The 15,619-nt window shown below is 36.1% G+C and overlaps 1 protein-coding gene across 2 annotated transcripts in view; it reads left to right on the top strand.

Annotated features, from left to right (window-relative positions):
* The window catches only part of LOC126765699 (uncharacterized), a 460,036-nt gene that overhangs the window by 246,636 nt on the left and 197,781 nt on the right, over positions 1-15,619 (top strand). The window lies entirely within an intron of this gene.

The raw sequence follows: 15,619 nt of genomic DNA, 5'->3' as shown, positions 1-15,619 counted from the left end.
TTCTGCGAATTCTCAACTATTTTATGTGCCCTTTTGTTGAAATACCCTGCATTGGTCCATTTTTTGGAAATCGACCCGCGATGACTAGGTATATCGTTTTATCTGACAGCGTGAAGTTTAACCTTTATGTCAACAGCAGAACTTTTTTACGCACGTCAACAGCAACACACCCGGGTATATACATACGTTTTGTATGGTAAATGGCATGCCGTTATAACCCGGCCGGTACACATTCAACTAATCGCTTGCGATTCAGATTTTTTTTTACTAATATACTCACACATTTGCGTTATATCGATAATATACGTATGCATGTGTTAAAAATGGTCATGGTTAAAAAAACCCTATCGTACATTTCTACACAGGCAACCTTGATATAGTTTAACAAATATACATACATACAAGTGTACATATTTTCTGGATTATTAAGGGTCGCTGATAATGTGGTTAGTTCTTATTGTTTTGTGTTTATAAGGATTACTTTATGTTGCAAACATAAAAACTCAGGCATAAAATCGCTAGTACCTGCGTTAATCACTTGTGCTAAAAAGTATAAAATAGGGTTTAGCAGTATTACGGACTTTATCATGCACGTATGATTCGAAGTGAAAGGACGTTTCTGTTTATTTTGTGGAAACACAAAAATAAAATCAAAGGGAAATGGCAGATGGTGAATGGCTTACTCCACGACAACTAAGCGCACTTTCGTACGAAGAACAGCAAGCATATATTCGTCAAACGCTTGAAGAGAGCCAAGAAGAAATAAGTGACCACGATTCAGTAGTTGGTGACGAGGCTTTAGATGAATGTGTAGGTGATATTGGTGGTGATGACTCAGACTTAGAAGAGCCCACGTTACCAGAATATGACTCAGAGGACGACGGTGATTCTGATGAAGAACTTGAAGATGCATGAATTGAAACTGGGAAATATTTTACTGCCAGAGATGGTAATGTTTGGTCTTCGATACAACCACAACCTGTAAGATTCCGTACGCACAACATTCTAAGAGTGCACAATCTGGACCAGTACGGGCAACGCAAGGTTTGACCATTTCAGAAACGTTCAAATTGATAATGTCAGACGAAATATGCGACATAATTATTCGTGAATCAAATCGAAAGGCAAGGCAATTCTTTGATGTTGGCAATGCAAAACATTCAACAAGAGAACCGAGATCATGGATTCCCATAACAGAAAGTGAATTTGATGCATATTTGGGCGTACTTTTGCTAAGTGGCGTTACACATTCTGGTTACGTGCATACGAAAGATTTGTGGAATACTAAATCACATCCATTATATCGTGCTGCAATGAGTGTACGACGATTTTGGCAAATTAGCCGCTTCATTCGTTTTGATAATGGAAACACACGCCAGCAACGCAAACGAACTGACAAAGCAGCAGCAATATCGGACGTTTTTTTGATGCTAAACAGCTGTCTTTGTAGATATTACGTGGCAGGGGCCAACGTCACCGTAGATGAACAATTGTATGCTTATCGTGGTGGAACTGGCTTCACGCAATACATACCATCAAAACCTGCCAAATATGGGATAAAAGTGTGGTGAGTGTGCGACTCCATTTCGTCCTATACATTGCAGGTACTATCAATATTGTTGAAAGTATAAACAACTAAATTGAATTTAAGTTTTCAATGCAGGGACAAATCTATACAGGAATGGCACCGTCTGGCGAACGTGAAAGAAATGTTGGTGAAAGAATAGTCAAAGATTTATGTATCAACTTTTTTGATGGAAGTGGAAGAAATATTGTATGTGACAACTTTTTCACTAGCTACAACTTGGCAAAATCTTTGATGATAGACAATAATTTATCTATATTGGGTACTTGCAACAAAAGGCGTACATTCGTGCCAGCAGCATTTGCCAACCCCAAGAGGCGTGAGGCTGAATCGTCAATGTTTGGGTTCTGTAATCACGTTACGATGTGCTCGTACGTGCCCAAGAAAAACAAGGCAGTTGTATTATTGTCCACTTCTCATTATACAACAGAAACGTCCGGTCCTAAGAAGAAGCCATTGCTTATATTAGACTACAACAAAACGAAAGGTGGAGTTGATAGCATGGACATGTGCTTGTCCGAATATAGTACCAAGCGGCGCACAAATAGATGGCCTTTGGTTTTCTTTTATAATATTGTGGACGTTGCTGCGTTTGCTGCATACATAATATACGTTGACAACAACACTCACCTGAAGTCATATACAAGCCGCCGTAGGATGTTTCTCCATCAGCTAAGTGAGCAACTATGCAAGCCAGAAATAGAGAGAAGAGCGAATAACAGCAGAATATCCAGAGTTTTTTCAACGCGCAACGCCATCGAAGCCATGATAGGTAGGCCCATCCGAGTTGTGGATGCTGGAGCACATGAAGCGGAGGAGCGTGATAGTACGGGACGCCTAAAAGTAAAGGGGAATTGCTACATCTGCTCCAAACGACGCCCTACTCGTAAAGCATGCACATTATGCAACAAACCAGTGTGCGCAGAGCATTCCAAAGACTTGTCGCAATGCGATAGATGTAATTGAATTTCAATAATTTTAAATTTTTTCGTAGTTTTTTTTAATATTTTTTTCATAAGTATTTTGTAATTTATAATAATTTTTATGCCACAAGTATTTTTTTCACTCAAAGTAAACTATACTTTTCAAATATTATCATATTTGCATGCGTTTTACTATACATATGGTATGGTATACCCAGGTCTGTATGCTGTTGACGTAAGGGTGCAACTTTGTAAATGGGCTTTATCTACCAAACGGATGATCCAATCCTAACTAAAATTGGGACTATTGCTTAAAACAGTTTTCTCTAGGATATCACGAAATCCAGTTCAGACCTACAGCGTTTTGAAAACGCAAAACATACCCAGGTATGTTGCCGTTGACATAAGGGTTAAAAAGTTCATTTCTAATTTTGTCTTGTGGCATATTAGAAATGATGCTTTTTCGAAAATCGTTCGCTTACAACGGATAAAACGACTTCTGAGTGGTGATTTTAATGAATAAATTCCTTTTGGTTGAAATGCTCCGCGTTGGCCGTTGAAAAGTTAAGACTATACTTCTCAGGATCTTTCATTTCTTCAAAGAAATTAATGACCTTTAGAAATATGCATATTTGCATTATTTCGCTGTCATTTCCATATTCCGAGCAATAGAATTTCTATGGCATAAGTAAAGTAATGGCCACCGATTATCACCCCTTGCCGCTGTAGCAGCTTCGCCTACAAACATGCGTAAATATGTATGTATGTATACGTATGATCGTGAATACATATCGACGCAGAGTTTTGCGAGAAGCACCAGAAAGTTGTACAATTTATGATTTTTAGCTTTTGCCATTGTCGCGAAAAGACGACTTGTTTTCAAATGCATGCTCGGGGAGATAATAAATTATAATAAATTTATAAAATGTGAATTTAAGTTTTCTAGTTTTCTTTTATACAAAATGATATGCATTTCTTAGAATATCACTAAGAAGTATAACTTCATCCGCGCGTAGGGACTTCAAGCACCTTTTTTTTAACCTCTCATTACGGCCCTCAACCTCGAATTGATTGTCAGATTAATATATATCGACTATCAGAAATATAATGCGCGTATATACCATAAATGACTGACGCGCTTGAGTATTTTTATATGACTGTTTTTTTTACATTTTTGGAAATAATTACCCGCTCTTCTCCCCACTAAAATGGAAAACTTCACCTAGACTTTCTTTTTTTTAAACGTTATCTTGACGCTCCAGTAACAGCAAATTTAGCACTCCAGGCTCCCCTACTATTATATATGTTTAGCTTACAAATATTAAAAATTATTTATACATAGGTATACTTGTATATATATCTTATTATCATTAACAGCATTTATCTAAATTACATTCCGTATGTCCAATTTAATTTCTATCATATATATATATATCCAACTAGATGACCCCGAATGCGTTGTTCTGCTTGAAACTATGTGTTTGAAATGAAAAGAAAGTTGGATTTATATTGTTTTGAAAATCATTTATTTTCGATTTTCCTAAATTTTTTCTAATGTAACGCAGCTTAATAAACAACATTTTTTGGTTTCTGTTCCGGTGCATAAATGTACAGAGAAGATGGTTTTCCAATTCATGAACACGCCACGTATAGCAGGCCAGACTTTGTAGTGCGTAATTAAATATGTAGCAATAAAATCCTGTCAAAAAGATTTATAATGTGACATTTTTTGTTCCTACATATTTTATAGTCGGGGCAAAAAATTCTCCTGAACAGAAACATCACCGTGGTGATAGGGCGTTGTGAATAAGAAATATAATTAAATAAAATATATCTAAGCATTTAAAAATCAATAATCGCTTTATTGTTAATCATGTGAATCATAATTATTCACAAAAATAAATTTTATTTTCATTCTAGTGCTTTGTGATATACGATGTTTTTTTGTTTGATTACCTGGTGCATAGACAAACAAATCTGATGGTTTTCCAACACGGGAACAGGCAACATACAATTGACCATGTGAGAAACATGGGTTTTCCAGATTAATACCACAAACACTTAACGATTGTCCCTGAGACTTGTTTATGGTCATTGCAAAAGCAAGCCGAACTGCAAATTGTATTCGTTTAAAGTCAAATGGCACATCAGTTGGAATCATTGGGATGCGTGGTATGAGAACGTCTTCTCCTTTATACTTTCCTTTCAGGATAGTTGCTTCTATCACATTGTTCAGTAATTTTTTTATCGCTAACCGTGTGCCATTGCAAAGACGCGGTTGATTGATATTTCGCAACATTATAACTACCGATCCAACCTTTAATTGAAGGTTGTGAGGTGGCAATTCTGGTAAATCCAGCGAGTTTAAAAATTCTGGTGGATAGTTCACTACATCATTTTGGTTAGTAGCCGAATAAATTGATTTATATGTATATCCTCGATTCGCTTGTAGTTTGTTCTTGAAGTTTTAAATTTAATTCATTTACATCTACAAGGACTGTCGCAAAGGAAACAGGACTGTTAAAAAAACAACAAACACAAATTAATATTTTTCAAAAGTTATATTTTTTTATTCAAAGTAGTTTCCTTGTGCTTCGATACAGCGTTTAGCCCGGTCAATTAGCATTTCAAATGAGTGTTTAAGGTAATTTTTCGACATGCTCTTGAGAATATCGGTCGTCGCCTTTTGGATAGCTGAAATGTCCTGAAACCAGTGTCATTTCATGGGCAAATGAAATTTTATAAATAGGTAAAAATCACAGGGTGCCAGATCAGGTGAGTAGGGTGAGTGATTAATGGTTAATATGGAGTTTTTTGTCAAAAAATCAGTGACAAGCGTCGACCGATGACACGGCGCATTATCGTGCAACAGGCGCCAGGACCCTGCCTCACGGTATTGTGGTCGAGCACGACGAATGCGTGACAAAAGACGTTTCATAAAACCAAGGTAAAACACAGCATTAATCGTTTGGCCAGGTGGGACGAACTCTCGGTGTACAATACCCTCGGAATCGTAAAAAAAAATCAGCATTGTCTTTATTTTTGACTTCTGAAGACGACTTTTTTTCGGTGATGGCTCGTCTGGATGCTTCCATTCGGCACTTGACGTTTGGTTTCGGGATCATATTGAAAGCAACACGTTTCGTTACCAGTCACAATCGAATATTTGTAGTTTATGTCCTTTCTCGTCTCCTTAATCAAATCCTTACAATGTTGGATTCGTAGCAATTTTTGCTCTTCAGTCAATTTGTGTGGAACAAACTTGGAGCACATCTTCCGTAGACCCAATTTATCTATCAAAATGCGATGAATGGAGTCTTTGGTGATATTTAACTCCATTTCCATGTAACACAAAGAAGATTTCGGCTCATTCGTTCGCACAGTAAACGTTTTCCCAAGTTTAAAACAAAATTTAATATTTGCTCTTTGTTCAAAATGCATTTTACGACCGATGACCGAAAGCTGCTGTCACTTTTTGATTGATAACATTGATTGTAGTTATCCAATTGTCTTAAAATTTTTACGAGATCAAACTTTTTATTTCATATACCCACCAATAGGTGACGCTACCAGAAACAGTTATATTTAAAAAGTTCTGTTTCTTTTGCGACCGACTTTGTAAGTTTCTGCAGCCAATATAGCTCGTTCGCTCAACCAATCATGATTTCTGTAATTTTGAGAAACATCTGGAAACACCTTCTGAATAAGTTCATCTTTTGATCGAGTTAACTGACAAAAACTTTGTCCATAGGAAATTTTCCATTACCAATGTCAATGAGTTGTTTAGAGAATATAAGTATTTCCAGATTGGTCGTTTTGCAACTCTACGCGCATATTCTTGCTCAAATGAAGTACTTTTACATGTTTCCACAAATTGGAGGTCTTTAGACATGCATTGAGTTCATCAGCTGGTGTTGATCGTGGAATCACTTTCGTCTTTTTGACGAAAATCTCCTGCTAATAAAATCATTGCACCACCAAATTGGTTATTATTGCTCCGTAGATCTTTTAAAATTCTGTCTAAAGCCTCCGAAGATTTTTTATGTGCCATCATGCATTGTCCCAAATATTTAATTTACATTGCTGCAAACCTTTGCCATTGCAGAGTTCTTCGAAATGTTACAGGTCGGAGTTTCATTGCTTTGCATATTTAATGGCAATTTTAATGCTGAATGGGCCGTTCGATCACCTTCAAGCAAAGTTGCTGTGATTCCCGATGAAGCGAGTGCAAGTGCAATTTTATTTTGTGATCGAATCGTTGCTAAAATTAATGAAATCAAAAATGTTTTTCCTGTACAACCAGGTGCATCTAAGAAGTAAATCCCTCCAATTTCATCATTTGTTACTTTCATAAGAGTATCAAATACACACTTCTGTTGTTCATTCAACAGTGGAAGATTTGTTTAAATTATTTCTTTGAAAGTGCTGAGATTATACTGATTCTCTCGATTCAACTCTTGGTTAAAAGCATCATGCATTGGACGATTGGTTCCGGTCAGGCTTAATTGAATTAATAGTTTGTTTGACATCATCAAGCACATGTCCTCAATTGAAATCAATGCTTCGTTGTAAATTTCTTCACTTATTTGTACATTTGGATTTCCCATTCTATTTCGTATTTGATACAAAATATCATCACACATAAGTATGTATGTATGTACATATAATCTCTGTACTTGATCCACAAATCAATTGGGTTTGAAGGGAAGCATGTAGATATGACTATAGAAAACAATGCTCGTATTTGATGAGCGTGTGATGATATTACAACATCATTGAGAGTTTGATCCCAATGAGCGCCATTTTCCAGCAATTGCAAACGGTGACAGGTTTCTCTGTAAGATCTGCACAATTCACCATCAACAGTTCGTAAATGTTGGAAGGACCTTGGACCACGTACATTGACTAATTGCAGTCGTAAATAAAAATATTCCTCATTACTTGGATGTACTGAATTAATTCGACCGATGGCATCGGTGGAATACACATCTGGGAATCCTGGAACTTGTTTTCCTTTTTTCTGTCCTATAAATCTTCTTGAGGATTGATTCCAAGTATAATATTTTGACATTTCAGAATATAGCACTGTTTACGCAAAATCATCGTTTTGGCATGTCTCAAAAAAACTGGTTAATGTAGTAGATGGTAGCTGAGCAACTCTTTGTACTGCGTTCTTTGCTGTAAAATAAAATACACTCTTTTTCCATTTTCTAGATGCACAGCTAAGTAAACAACAGAAGGGTGTCTCTCATGAATAGGAAAAGAAAATATTCGCCATACTGCTTCATTACTACTAACATAGCGTCCCATTTGGTATTGGGTAATTTCATCATTGGAATTTTCTGCACCAATTCCAATCACAGCCATATCACTCCCTTTGGTTACATATTTACAAATGTATTTAATAGATTTCACTGAATGGCAAGATTCAACGTTGATGTGTGCTTTGAAGGTCTTTGATGAAATGGGTGAATATGGAACAATCCAACGATTATCTGTTTCAATATCTTGTTGATTTAATTTGACAGTTGTTGATCTTCCATTGTCTGCAATGGATCGTCAACGATACAGTGGATAACCGCCATACCAGTAATTGTTTCCGATATTAATGACGATCAATGAGTGATTGCCCAGGGAATAAGTCATGCTTGATTTCTATCCAGTGCGGATTGCATGTAAATGTGATGAACAAATTTTTGTCTTAGGACTCTGGCTGTAATATCATGACGAAATGGGTGACCATAAGACGATACGACATGGCATCTAATGAGCATATTCTTGAGTGCATATGTCGAGGGCTTCCGATGTATGTTGCTGGAAGAATAGTCATCCGACCAACATTCTAGGCATTTCCATCAGAATTAATGGCATCTCGATGGTGAATATACTCTTCAGATCGGAGTTTGGTCTGATTCAACCGGATGAATGTTAATCTCTCCGTTTAAATTTTAACATACATGTCAACAATATATTTGTGATATAATCGCCGACATTTCAATATGTGATTGTCTTCATTTTCCCGAATCAGTAGGCGGTATAAATGATAGTTCATTAAACTCTTTTGTTGGATTCAGAGTCTTTTTTGGGTGTAATAACATGACATATAAAATTAAAATACATAACATAGTGATGAAATATTATCGCCATTGCTAAAGTAATATTTTAATTACCTGTAATGGGATTTAACATTTTTATTGAGAAATCATAGCCATCATCAACTTGCCAAAATATAATGGGATATTGCAGTGCATCATATGAGCGGTGTGTTTCCTTTATACGTTGTAATTGATCATTCCGACGATCACGGGATTCCAAGGTTTCTCCAACTACAACGATAGCAACTTCATTAATAGTTGGTGCATTAAAACGTCTTGCATGTTGACCCGCAGGTGTTTTATCATCTCTGATTGCAATTTTGTGATTATCTGATGGCATCAGATCCAGAGCAGTTTTTAAACAATATAATCAATTGATTGTGTTCATGAAAAAAAGTTTGTAATTGTTCTACAATAGACCTCTTTACTAAATTGTTATGTGCACAACGCAGATTAATTTCTTATGCTGAATTGCCCATAAAATAAATTTTCAGGAACTGGTAGTTGCTATCTGACACTGGTAACAGGAACCTGCTCTGTGATATATTTGGCCTTGTATCTTTAAAAAAAATATTATGTTTGTAGCAAACACTATAAAATAAAATAAATAAGCAATGTGGGATATAAATTTATTGATTTTCAGTTATCAAACTTAAATAATATTTATTCTTAAAAATTATATCAGTCTCCTAATTAGTTGTAACTAATATCTATCATCAAATAATTATATTTGGTTTCAAAATAATAAAAGTGCCGCTAAAACTGAATTACCAAATAATACTATGATGACTATGTGATGATTATGATTAGTTACACATCTTAACTTAGGTGACAGAACATATTGTTGGCTAAAATAATTATGATTAACTGCTATAATACATACCTTGAAAGTTGGCATAGAATTTTCACGAACTACATTTGTTCATTTCGATGGTCACGTTCTTGTATAGCATTATAAGATTGGTAATTAGCTTAGAATCTGTTCCTTTGAAACCAATGCATCATTTCGGGTTCTTCCAATGGTATCAATTTCTTCGTTTACCATTGCGAGGCATATTAATTTTTATAATTAGTTATCATAGGTAACTAAGAACTGAACAAAACAGGATTTAGGTACGATTGGTTTCGTATAGTTATTATAGTATAGTTTGTTGTTGTTTACATTTTTTTTTTAATTGATATGACTTGAAGTCAATTCCTTCAAGCCTTACTAATGTTTTATGTATGTATGTAAAATAGGGATATAATAAAACACTTATTTTAACGCTGTTGGTGTTTGTCTGATGTAATGACGTTGAAACTGATTCATTTTAAAGTAAGTCAAAAGAAATAATATCGCGAGTTTATTAGCCGATAGCTTTAAAGACGTAATTCGTACTTACTTGTAAAATAAAAGGTTTTTAGATTTTTTTAATTTGAGAACAAAGCGAATAGTTTAAAATAACCAATTGTTGTCTTCGTTGAAATTGTACAAATTATAAATATTTTTTCTTGTTATATTTTCACACTATGAACTTTATTTATGACACTTAATAATTTTCAAAAAGAAAGCAAACGACCGAAATTGAACGATTCAAAAAATGAACAAAGAAATCAATTAGAAAACAAAACCAAAAAATTTAAAAGAAAAAATTTGTATTGAAAAGTCACTTTGAAATCTACGCTCCTAAATCAGTTAAAAATTTACATTTTCTGTTTTTTTTTGTTTACAAACCATCCTCATTAGATTCATTTCAAAGTAGACGTTGGGAACATACATTCATTGTTTAAACAATAGTGAGTACATTTAATTTAATATGAACTTTATGTAATAGCAAAAAGCTTAAATTGATTCTACGTTTTAGTTAGATAACGTTTGTATGGGAAAAAGAAAAGGGCTATTTTTAGGAGTTTTCCAGCAATTATTCGAATTTTACCATTCTTAAACCTCAGCGAACATTTTAAAAAAAGAATCGGCAAAATTGGTCCAGGCGTTGTTAAGTTATGCGTTTAGCAACACATTTGCTATTCATTTTTATACTCTCGCAACAAAGTTGCTAAGGAGAGTATTATAGTTTTGTTCACATAACGGTTGTTTGTAAGTCCTAAAACTAAAAGAGTTAGATATGGGGTTATATATACCATAGTGATCAGGGTGACGAGTAGAGTTGAAATCCGGATGTCTGTCTGTCCGTCCGTCCGTCTGTCCGTCCGTCCGTCCGTCCGTGCAAACTGTAACTTGAGTAAAAATTGAGATATCATGATGAAACTTGGTACACGTATTTCTTGGCTCCATAAGAAGGTTAAGTTCGAAGATGGGCAAAATCGGCCCACTGCCACGCCCACAAAATGGCGGAAACCGAAAACCTATAAAGTGTCATAACTAAGCTATAAATAAAGACATTAAAGTGAAATTTGGCACAAAGGATCGCATTAGGGAGGGGCATATGTGGACGTAATTTTTTTGGAAAAGTGGGCGTGGCCCCGCCCCCTACTAAGTTTTTTGTACATATCTCGAAAACTACTATAGCTATGTCAACCAAACTCTATAGGGTCGTTTCCTTCAAGCATTTCCATATACAGTTCAAAAATGGAAGAAATCGGATAATAACCACGCCCACCTCCCATACAAAGGTTATGTTGAAAATCACTAAAAGTGCGTTAACCGACTAACGAAAAACATCAGAAACACTAAATTTTACGGAAGAAATCGCAGAAGGAAGCTGCACCCAGGCTATATATTTAATTTTACTATATAATTAATTTTACAGCAAAATAAAAATATATGTAAATTATTATCACTTTATCATGCGAGAGTATAAAATGTTCGGTGACACCCGAACTTAGCCCTTCCTTACTTGTTATATATAAGAAGATAATGTTTAATATACTTTTTTTTTTACAATCTGTCGTAAAACAATAAGTAAATGTAATTGACTGATATAATTCACATTGATGCATTAAGTGCAATTTGGCCTTAAAGTAAGGGTGATCAGTAAATGCATCGTATGATTATTTTTGTATTAACTACTTAATTAGTTCTTACGATCTAAAGGGCAGGTCTAGAGGATGCAGTCTTTGAAGTCGTCGTGTGTCTTCACTGTTGTCTAATAAGTTTATGGCGTGTGTGTTGGGATGGAAATTTAGTCTTGTGATGTGTTTAGAGCTGTATCTTTTTATTTCGTCAATCACCGTAGATGTGTTCAGATCCTTGTGGAGATGGATATTTTTAATATACCATGGAGCCTTAGCAATCAGTCTAAGAGTTTTTGACTGGTATCTTTGAATAATATTTGTATTGGATTTACTTGCAGTACCCCAAATTTGAATGCCATAAGACCATACAGGTTTTAACACAGCTTTGTAGAGAAGCATTTTCTTTTTCATACTATGTTTAGACTTGGGGCCAAGCAACCAATACATTTTTTTTGTTTTTTGAGCTGTGTTCTTTTGGCTCTGATATGTTCACGCCAAGTAAGTCTTTTATCTAAATGTAATCCGAGGTATCTTACACTATTGGATTTAGGAATTATGACTCCATTAAGATTTACGCTGGGGCACTCTTCTTTTCGCAATGTGAAGGTGATTTGAGCAGATTTTGAGGCGTTTACCGAGATGTTCCAGTTTCTAAGCCAGGATTGCAATTGATCTAGCTGTGCTTGTGCGGTTTCAGCAGCTTCTCAAGCCGAGTAGGAGGATGAAAGTATAGCAGTGTCGTCTGCGTAGGTGGCAACTATTAATTTATCGTCTTCTAGTATTGGCATGTCTGCGGTAAAAACTGTGTAGAGCGTTGGTCCCAGAACACTACCTTGGGGGACTTCTGCTTTTATCTCGTGTATGTCCGAGATTTCGTCTTGAATTTTAACGTAGAAATGCCTGAAACTCAGATAGGATCTGAGGAAGAGATAGAGCGGGGTAGGTAGTATCTTTTTAATTTTGTACAGTAGGCCTGAGTGCCAGACTCTGTCAAATGCCTGCTGAACGTCTAGGAAAATCGCACAACAATACTTCTTCTCTTCCAGGCTACAAAGTATAGATTTCACAATACGATGGCATTGTTCCGGTGTGCCGTGCATTTGTCTGAAACCAAATTGATGATCTGGGATGATCGATTGCCTTTCCAGCTCTGGCAGTAATCTTCGAAGAAATCTTCTTTCGAGTATTTTCGAGGATATTGTCAGTAGGCTTATTGGTCTATATGAAGATAACTCATTTTCCGGCTTGTTTGGCTTTGGTATCATAGTTATTTCAGCACATTTCCACTGCGTAGGGAAATGACTTAGCCTGAAGCTACAGTTAAAAAGCAACACTAAAAATAACAGGCATTTCTTGGGAAGATTTTTGATTGTCCATGCGTCGATATTGTCGTGACCTGGAGACTTTGAATTTTTTATCCGCGAAATTTCCGACTGAACTTCTGAGAGTCTTACGCTTGTTAGAAGTTTATCCATTGGGCATGGACTTTCGATGTATTCTTCAACGTCCCGGCGTTGGCTGGTACTTTGAAGTTAAATGGCTCAAATGAAGCTTTAAGATGGTTGGCAAAAGCATGAGCTTTGCTTGTGTTTGATCTACACCAATAATTGTTGGCATCTTTTACCGGAACCTGTCTTACGGCCGTTTTAGGTATTTGGTGGCCTTCCATATACTATAGTCCCCGTCCTTGTTTGGATCAACATTTTTGAGGTATTCTCCTATCGATTCTTCTTTAAGTTCAGCCAACTTAGTTTTAAGCTCCTTGATTGCTTTGTTAAGGGCGGTTTTGTCATTTGGATTCCTGCTGTTGTGCCAAATCCTTCGAAGTCGCCTCTTGTGTTTAACCAATTCAGAGACTTCATCAGAATATGGTTGCCTATTTCTTTGTGTTCGACAAGGTTTTTTACAACTGTTCGTTGACGCTAAAATGGCGGCTTCGTGTATTTTGTTGGTAAATATTTCCACAGCATCATCTAAATCTCTTGTTGAGTTAATCTCCATGTTGAGATTAATATTGGACTCAAGTCGGGCTTAAAAAAGGTTTATGTCAGATCTCTTTTTTAATTTACGCTGCTTCTGAGCAGTGACTAAAGCAGGCGAATTAAAATTAAGAATGAGAGCGGAATGATCTGAGCTAAGATCGTCATCATTGATTATTTCGAGGAGATTGGAATCAATTCCTTAGTGAACAGCAAAATCGATTACATCAGCTATCTTGTTAGGATCAGTGGGCCAGTAAGTGGGTCTGCCGGTAGAAAGAACGTTAAGATTTTTTTCTGTTATACATTTGTATAGTTCGCGACCTTTCGGATTAGTAAGACGAGATCCCCACCATATATGTTTGGCATTGAAATCACCACCAGCCAGAAATCGACTGCCCAGTTTGTTGAAAAAGGTAATAAATGACTTTTTATCTATTTTGAAACGCGGTGGTAGATAAAGTGCGGTTACGGCGATTCCTCCATTAACGCTTGTGATTTCAATAGAGGCTGCTTGAACTGAAGGCAACGAGATTGGTTATAGTATCTTATATTTTAAAGCGGACTTAACAATAATAGCAGATCCACCATGTGCTTTACCATCAGGATGGTTGCAAGTAATAAGGTCGTAACCATTAATTTTAAAAAAAGACTTGATAGTGAAATGAGTTTCGGATATCATAAGTATATCTATGTTTTTAGTTACAATGAAATGTTCGACTTCTAATCTATGATTACTTAGTCCATTGGCGTTCCAGATAGCCATCTTTAGATGCATAATTTTGCAACAAGGGAAGACATCATGGCTAATAGCGCTGAGGTCAGCTCAATTTGTTTAGAGATCAGAGCTTCTAGCTTTTCTAAATTATTGTGACTGCATGCAGCAGTGCTTTGTTGTCCTCTTGTGATATCTGCGTAGCTTAAGTTGTTGTAAAGTGGTTGCTCGGTATTTAAACTAGTACCGACTTTAGGCCTTGGATTATTACTAGTCGACTTAGTTGGATCTCTTTTGCATTCAAGTGCCTGATAGACTTGACAACCCTTGTAATTGGCAGTATGATTTTGCAAGCAGTGTACACATTTTGGTGGAGTACCGACGTCTTTTTTCGCATTGAGCGGTGGAATGGTCTAGACCGCACTTCACACACCTGAATGGCTTTTTACAATAGCGTTTAGTATGTCCAAACTCCTGACAACGATGGCACTGAACTAAGTCATTAAATTTTCGAGGAGGCTCAATTTTGACTACTGCATTACATAAGCGATTAATGTCGAATGCACTTTTGTTGTTTGCTGATGGCTCTAGGTCAGCAAAAAATATTGACATTGGCATTTTTGTTGCTTTACTTTTAGAATTAACAATGTTTCTCACAATGTGGCCTTGTTGAGCTAAGCAAGTTTATGTCATCTATCGGTGTGGAAAAATGAATATTTTTTATAACAATTCTATAGGGCTTATCTTCTTTTAGCTGAAATTTATTTTTAGACTCTAAAAAGTTAACAAGCTTTCTATAGGAGTCACTGTTTGCAGGCATAACTCTGGCTTGTCCGTCTCTACCGGACTTGCACGAAAAATTTTCTCTGCCAATTAGAGCTGAGAAACTAATAATCATTTTATTTATGTCGTTAACTTGTGGTATGAAAATTGGTGATGGTATGTGAACATTCGTAGTTGTCTCTATTTGTTGCTCACTGTTGTTATCACTGATATTGATGTCGCTTTGTGTGTTTGTGTCCAAGACTGAAAACCGGTTTGATGTGTTTAGAGTAATGTTTGTCCTTAGTTGTTTTTTTAATACTTTTGGAGATTCAATAGTTTTGCGCTTCACTGCTTTATGCTGGTATGTGCTCTGCCAGCCTCCGCTGTTATCACACATTCCGCCCGCCACAACGTCCTCCTCATCCATTAGGTAGAGGTTTTGTTTGCGCCGATTTTCGCGTTTTATTTCACACGATTTTTTGTTTACTAAAATAATGCAAGTGCACTTTTCCAAATGAAATCAAAAGTTCTGCCTATGATTGCACTCACTGTGTTTTGTCTATGACCACACTCATTGAATTCACGATAGGAACTGTAATATA

This window comes from Bactrocera neohumeralis, unplaced genomic scaffold (genome assembly GCF_024586455.1).
Source record: "Bactrocera neohumeralis isolate Rockhampton unplaced genomic scaffold, APGP_CSIRO_Bneo_wtdbg2-racon-allhic-juicebox.fasta_v2 cluster11, whole genome shotgun sequence".
Taxonomy (NCBI): domain Eukaryota; kingdom Metazoa; phylum Arthropoda; class Insecta; order Diptera; family Tephritidae; genus Bactrocera; species Bactrocera neohumeralis.
Note: the sequence above shows the minus strand (reverse complement) of the source record. Positions and strands in the feature narration are given on the sequence as shown.